This window comes from Cavia porcellus, unplaced genomic scaffold (genome assembly GCF_034190915.1).
Source record: "Cavia porcellus strain 051 isolate PalLab524CR breed Dunkin Hartley unplaced genomic scaffold, mCavPor4.1 scaffold_36, whole genome shotgun sequence".
NCBI lineage: Eukaryota > Metazoa > Chordata > Mammalia > Rodentia > Caviidae > Cavia > Cavia porcellus.
Genome location: NW_026947519.1, coordinates 8,903,671 through 8,910,779, shown reverse-complemented (window position 1 = coordinate 8,910,779; position 7,109 = coordinate 8,903,671). Strand labels below are relative to the sequence as shown.

General features: G+C 43.6%; 1 long non-coding RNA gene across 1 annotated transcript; it reads right to left on the bottom strand.

Moving 5' to 3' along the window:
- Positions 1–1,036: 1,036 nt before the first annotated feature.
- Positions 1,037–4,832, bottom strand: LOC134474707 (uncharacterized). Its single transcript, XR_010045581.1, has 2 exons — positions 4,730–4,832; positions 1,037–2,013 (listed from the first exon to the last, which is right to left on the bottom strand). It is a non-coding gene; the product is annotated as an uncharacterized LOC134474707 (long non-coding RNA).
- Positions 4,833–7,109: the final 2,277 nt, after the last annotated feature.

Sequence of the window (7,109 nt, the reverse complement as noted above, 5' to 3'; positions counted from 1 at the left end):
CTAAAGACAGAGCCAATGACTTCCCTCCACTTGTCACAATATGTCAAATTTTCTTGGTCACCACAACTTCGAAGAAAAGTCTGAGGCAACTTAGAGAGGTGAATCAAATAATGCCTGATTGGAATGGCTGTGGTTGTATGAGGTGGAAAGCTGCAGAGTTGGGCTGAAACTGTTCAGAGAAATCCACAGGCTTGTGGTTGCCAGGCAACCACACTGGGCTGAGATTGGCTGAACATCACTGTGAGGTGGATTTTAGGCTCTAGGTTTGAAAATTTAAAAGACTTGTGTAGTCAAGTTTGGAAGACATCGACCACATACAGACCAAAAGGTCCTTCAATTACTTCCCTCCACTTCTCAAAATATGTCAAATTTTCTTGATCACTACAACTGTAAAAAAATTCTGAGGCAACATAGAGAGGCTAATCAAATACTGCATGATTGGAATGGCTGTGGTTGTATGACGTGGAAAGCTGCAGAGTTGGGCTGAAACAGTTCACACAAAGCCACAAGCTTGTGGTTGCCAGGCAACCACACTGGGCTGTGATTGCCTGAGCACCATTGTGAGCTGGACTTTAGGGTCTAGAATACAAGTGTGCAGTAGGAGACCTGAGTCACAATGCTGGGCGTTGCCATGGAGACCTCAGTGGCACAGAGGACCTTGTAGGGCAAGATTTAAATAGGATGAATATTCTTGGCCTGGTATGCCACAGGATTCTCACTGAAGGCTTCACTGCTCAGAATTTGGGGATGGAAATGCTTGCCAATCTACACATGGATGTACCTTCAATGGAATATGAAATATGCCAGGGCCTTGCAGATGTTCTCTGACATGTCCTATCCTTGAGCATATGCTTTTCCCTTGTCATGTCTGTCATTTGGCTGAGTCGAGGGATAATCTTTATTTCAGTGCAGGTTGACCTTTCAAAGAAACAGTAATTCCTATGAAATAGTGATCTGGCCTGCAGATCAACGAGTTCAGAACTCCTGGAGGGGAAACGGGGATTAAATAAAAGACATAGGGCGACAAAAAAGAGGCGAAGGCAAGTTGATGTTAACCCAATCAAGCCTCCGGTTTATTGAGAAAATAATCACACCTTTTGTAGGCTAAGGGCGGGAGCTGGGACAGGAAGAGGTTAAACAGATGAATACAACAGGGTTACCATCACATCTGGATAAGTGATGTAAGCAGAAGAGGATTATGGTTAATGTAGGCAGACGCAGTGCCCATAGGAGAGAGAGAGAGAGACATCTAGGCAGCAGTGCCTGTCACTCGGCTCCCTACATCTCCTCCCTTTTTATATTATTTAATTAAGAGTATGGCAGGCCCTGTGAGGATAGTGTCTGTCTTAGGTCAAGGACCTCATTGCATGAACCCAACCAGGCATTACCTGTTATGGGCTTGCAGAACAGCAGTTGGTCCTGTGCCTGTCTTAGGTGGCCGTTGGAATTAACATGCATGTCCTAGTTGCCCGTCTCTGACTGCCTGTCCATTGCCCCAGGGCAGTCAGGCCGCATCACCATATGGGCCACTCGTGGGAATTCCTTCCCTGTAGGTTTGTTGATCTGCAAACTCCAGCTGATGATAGTGTACCTGAATGGGCTTTGCCATAAATGCGTCTATCCGGTTATTAATGAACATCATAATCCTCTGAAAAATACAAGACTCACAGAAATGAGAAACAATAGGTCAGCTAGGGGACCCAAAAGGGGCATTAGGTAAGGGAAAAACTCCCCCCCCCAAATCAAGGAGAAGGGGTTGACAGCCATTTGTTGGTGTCTCTGTATGAAGTCATTCTTCTGTGTCTTGGAGCATGCCTTGAATAATACTGGATGCAGTCTATTTGGCTGGCGTATGTTCCTCCAGACCGAGAAGAGCCTCTTCCGCAGTCATGGGGTTCTGTGCATGGCTGTCAGCGGTTGCAGTCTGTTTGGCAGGGGTCAAAATCCACCATGGGTGTGGTGTGGCTCAAGAAGGCTGGTTAAGCAGCATAAGGCTCCAAGGAGATGTGTCACCTGTAAGAGAACACAGGGGATTGTGCCTCAGGAAATAACATTATTCCTGGGCGTTACATGGGGTCTTTGAAGAACTGTCTACTTGCTTTACGAGGCGTTCAGGTAGCCATCTAGCTTCTCTATCTTGTTGAGAGTAAACACACACTGAACCTCGTCCCCAGATAAGGACTGGATCAGGGCCATTCCACACATTGGTTAGTGGGTCTCTCCATAAAACAGATGCAAGCCGTGTTTGAGTCTGAGTATGCCAAAACCGAGATGCTGCGGAGCAGCCTGAAGCATCCAGGGTCAGAAAATTTAAAATAAAAAGAGCATGTGAAAGGACATTTCTAGGGGACCCCTGGGTGGGGTACCATGTCTCCCTTTTTATTTTATCTATGGTGAATTTAAGAGAACGATGCGCACATTCAACAATGCCTTGTCCCTGAGGATTGTAAGGTATACCTGTAGTGTGGAGGATATTAAGGCTTTTACAAAATTGAGCAAAGGAGGTACTGGTATAGCCAGGGCCATTATCGGTCTTGAGCTGTTGAGGACATCCCAGAACTGAGAAGGCTGACAGCATATGGGCTATAATGTGTTTAGCAGCTTCTCCAGTCTGGAGAGTGGCAAAAATGAAGCCACTATAAGTGTCAATAATGACATGTACATATTTTAGATTGCCAAACTCATTGAAATGGGTAACATCCATTTGCCATAACGCGTTAGGAATTAAACCTCTAGGGTTGACTCCTAGGTGTTGAACAGGTGAGTGGATAGCACAAGATGGGCAATTTTTTACAATTTGTCTGGCTTGCTCACGGGTAATTTTGTAGAGAAGGCGGAGGGTGTGAGCATTGAGGTGGTGTAACTGGTGGGCTTGTTGGGCCTCAGACACCTTGGAGTCCTGAGCCATAAAAACCTGTGCTCGTACAGCAACATCAGCCAAATGATTTCCTTGGGCAAGAGGCCCTGGGAGGTTGGAATGAGCTCGTAGATGACCGATAAAGAACTTATGACTGCGAAGCCATATGAAGCATTGTAATTGTTTGAACAGATTTGCAGCTGGGGAAGCATGACATATAATAGCAACAGTCTCTAATAATGGAACAGACTGGGCAAGGTAAGCACTGTCAGTATACAAATTAAATGGTTGGTCAGAGTAAGCAGCAAAAGCTGCAAGAATAGCTTCTAACTCTGCTAATTGTGCAGAGGAAGTATCTGCCTGGAGGGTAGAAACATTGTCTTGAGATACATAAGCAGCCCTTCCAGAGGATGAGCCATCAGTGAATAAAACCAGGGCACCCGGAAGGGGTTGTGAAGCTGTGACTTTAGGGAATATAAATGAGTGACGATTAGCAAAGTCAACTAGCTTATTTGGAGGGTAATGATTGTCAATAGTCCCTGAATAGGAAGCTAAGGCAATAGGCCACACTTCCGTACTCTGAAGTAGCCAATCTATTTGGTCTTTTGTAAAAGGTTGAATGATAATATCTGGTTCTTTGCCAAAGTAACATTTTCCCTGCTTTCTACCCTGGATTATTAGGTCTGAGACAGCTTGGAAATAAGGCAAAAGTGTTCTTTTTGGAGAGACTGGTAAATGGACCCACATGAGGGGAGCTTGCTGCCAGAACACTGCTGTAGGGCAAAGCCTTGTATTAAAAATGAGAAACTGTAAAGGCTCATTGTAGTCCATAAAGGAAACAGTTTGTTGAGCAATAGCCTCTTCTACTTTACTGAGCGCTCTCCTGGCATCAGGTGTAAGCTCTCGGGGGAAGTTGGATCTATGTCTCCCCGAAGCAGCGCATAAAGGGGCTGTAAATCATGTTTAGTTAGTTTTAAAAATGGTATGAGCCAATTAATGTCTCCCAATAGTTTTTGGAAGTCATGAAGTATAAAGGAATAGAGAAAAAGCAATCTTTAAGATCTATGATAATTTTAAAAAATCCTAAAGGAATGGCACTGAGGGGAGGCCAGGCTGTAGAGGCCCCTTTAAGACCATTGTCTTATTTATCGCCCTAAGGTCTTGTAGCAGCCTCCGCTTTCCTGACCTTTTCCGGATAACAAAGATAGGTGTGTTCCAAGGGGAATTACTAGGAACAATGTGTCCTGCATCTAACTGGTCCTGCACCAGCTGTTGTGTGGCTGCAAGCTTTTCAGAGTTAAGGTTGTTTCTAAAGGCTTATATGAATCCCCAATTGGCCATGGAGGCACAGGGAGTAGCGGGCTGCCATCCTGGGACCTGCTGATCACGTCAACAGGTGGAAGTGGTGGCAGATCACCATGTACAAGGACCTCTAACAGGCCATCATTCTCTGCATCTGAGAAATCAGAGGCTTCAAATTTTTCTGAGGACGGTTTTGAGGTAGATTTAAGGGAGTCACGCAGGGCAGCCTCACCCAGTGCAACTGTCTCCTCAACCTGAGGGTCTGCATGCCTCTGGGCAAGCAGCTCAGAGATTAAATTCCAATATGTAAAGGTGGTCACAGGAACCTTTTTTGGACTGAAAACTCTATAATAATCTTTTAAAACATCTCTTACTCTATTCCACCTCTTGGTATCTATAGAACACTCTAGGGCAAACCTTAGAATAAATTGAAAATACTGTAATAATTTTTTGTTCCAACCCTTATCTCTCTTGTCTTTCATGCCTTTATAAGGCCTCGAACGAACACTTCGTGTTTGCTCAAAACTTGACCCATGTCGGGAAATGGAAATGGGGTTGCCGTTCACTCACCGTGACTCGGGCAGGACGTCGGGTAGTCGTCTGCGCAGGTCTCGGCACTTGATTTAATGTCCTGTTGCTTTAAGCTTTAATCCTTGATTTAGTTTACTCATTCCTCGGGCGAGGTCTCTGGTTCAATTTGCTTTCACTTTCGGTTTAAGCCGGCTGTCTCTCGAACGGCTCCCTCGTTAACTTCTCCGTGCCAGGAGCCCCACGTTGGGAGCCACTTGTTCCGGCCTGCAGATCAACAAGTTCAGAACTCCTGGAGGGGAAACGGGGATTAAATAAAAGACATAGCGGATACAAAAAGAGACGAAGGCAAGTTGATGTTAACCCAATCAAGCCTCTGGTTTATTGAGAAAATAATCACACCTTTTATACGCTAAGGGCGGGAGCTGGGACAGGAAGAGGTTAAACAGATGAATACAACAGGGTTAAATTCACATCCGGATAAGTGTCGTAAGCAGAAGAGGATTATGGTTAATGTAGGCAGACGCAGTGCCCATAGGAGAGAGAGAGAGAGACATCTAGGCAGCAGTGCCTGTCACTCGGCTCCCTACAAAATAGGAGGTAAAATCTTTTGTAAAGAGACATGGATATGACATACTCAACTTTATGTCACATTTTTTAAAAAGCCAAGGGCATTTGAGAAACTCTTGGCTGCTGAATTGTCCCTTTTTTAAAATTTCTCTTGGCAGATGTTCTCTGGCAGATGTTCTCTGACATGTCCTATCCTTGAGCATATGCTTTTCCCTTGTCATGTCTGTCATTTGGCTGAGTCCTGTTCTCTAAGCTATTGAGTCAAGACTTGCTGGAATCATTCACCTGCAGTATAAGAGCTTTCTGTGAAATTTCTCAGCAGAAATCCTCTGCAAGCACATAGCTTTGGATATGAGAGACAGTGGTGGAAGTTGAATTTCAAGGGCAGATATTTGAAAACAATGAAACAAGCCCCGAATAAGATCTTTACATGTTTCCCAGATGAATATGTTTGGAAATACGAGGGAAGATGTAGATCAAGACTCAGAAGAGTGAACATCCATTTCAAGGCACAAAAACCAGGGAAAAACATGGGAAAGCAAGAGAACTGGTTAATTTGATGTAAAAATCTTTGATGATGAAAGGAAAATTATATTCTCATGGTGATTTAATCAGGCTGTAGCAGTGAAGTTCTCATGTTGGTTGTCCTATGTGTGGCCTTCTGCATTGGGCAGTGGATGCAGGACAGGAGATCTTCAAATAAATCTGGTGGAACACAAAATAGTGAAAAAAGTATCAATCTAAATCCTGTGTATTCCTTCCCTTTGAGAACATACATGGATAATGTCCGGAGTTTCAAAAGAAAAAATGTCTATTGGGTCATGGTTTCACCAATGAAATGGTCACTTCACATAACATTTTGAATTTTGCTTCCACAGTTGCTCATGTACTGGGCCTGAATAAAGCAGAATGCAGAGTAAGCCTCATCAATAGTTGTGCATTCCATAAGTGGTTTTAAAACCAGTGAAACCTTTTGGACCTAGTGTTTGTATTTAATTGGTTGATTGGTTTTTCAAATTGTTTGTTTTACTATTTTTAACTTTGGGAGTCAGGGAAGCCCTCACTCATAGTGATTTAGACCTCTCCAAAAGCTCTGAAGTTATTCATGTAACAGCTATTACATGTTATAAGTTTCTCCTATTAAAACTTGAAAGACTAACAGACTCTGCTACTTTTCATCTAAATTCAGTGTTGTGCTAAATTCAGTGTTGGACTTTTTTTTACAAGTCCTTTGAAATGTGTCCTCCTCTAGTCACTGGTCGTGCTGGAATGTACTTTCTTGTGAAGACAGGATTTGGGCAAATTGACACAAGTATCGTTTGCCACTACTCTGGACACCTGGTTAAATATCGAGTTGCCTAAATGGGGTGTGTTTTACTTTGATCTCTGCTCACACTTTGCTCATCCAGTTAGAACCACAGGGCTCCAGGCCATAGCGTTCTAGGCCTAAACAAGAAAATTTCCATTCCGTTTTGGGAGTTCATTCGTCTCTCATAATTACTTTTTCCACAAATGTGTTCTTCAGGAGAGTCCCTGTCTAAATGTGGAGAGGCCCATTTTCATTCACTCGCTTTCAGACTTTCTAAGGTTTTCAGTTACTAGAGGTTTGCCCAGACTTGCCATTGTCAAGGGACAGTGCACTTCACTTGAAGTTGTGCAGTATTACTTCATGTGTCTCCGTGGAAATTCCACCAATGGGAAACTCTTGCTGTGGTCATCTCCAAGTGTTTCTGAGTAAGACAATATAACTAACAAAGGATGTGGTTTCAAGCAGAATGAGGAATGTAGGGATAATCTTTATTTCAGTGCAGGTTGACCTTTCAAAGAAACAGTAATTCCTATGAAATAGGAG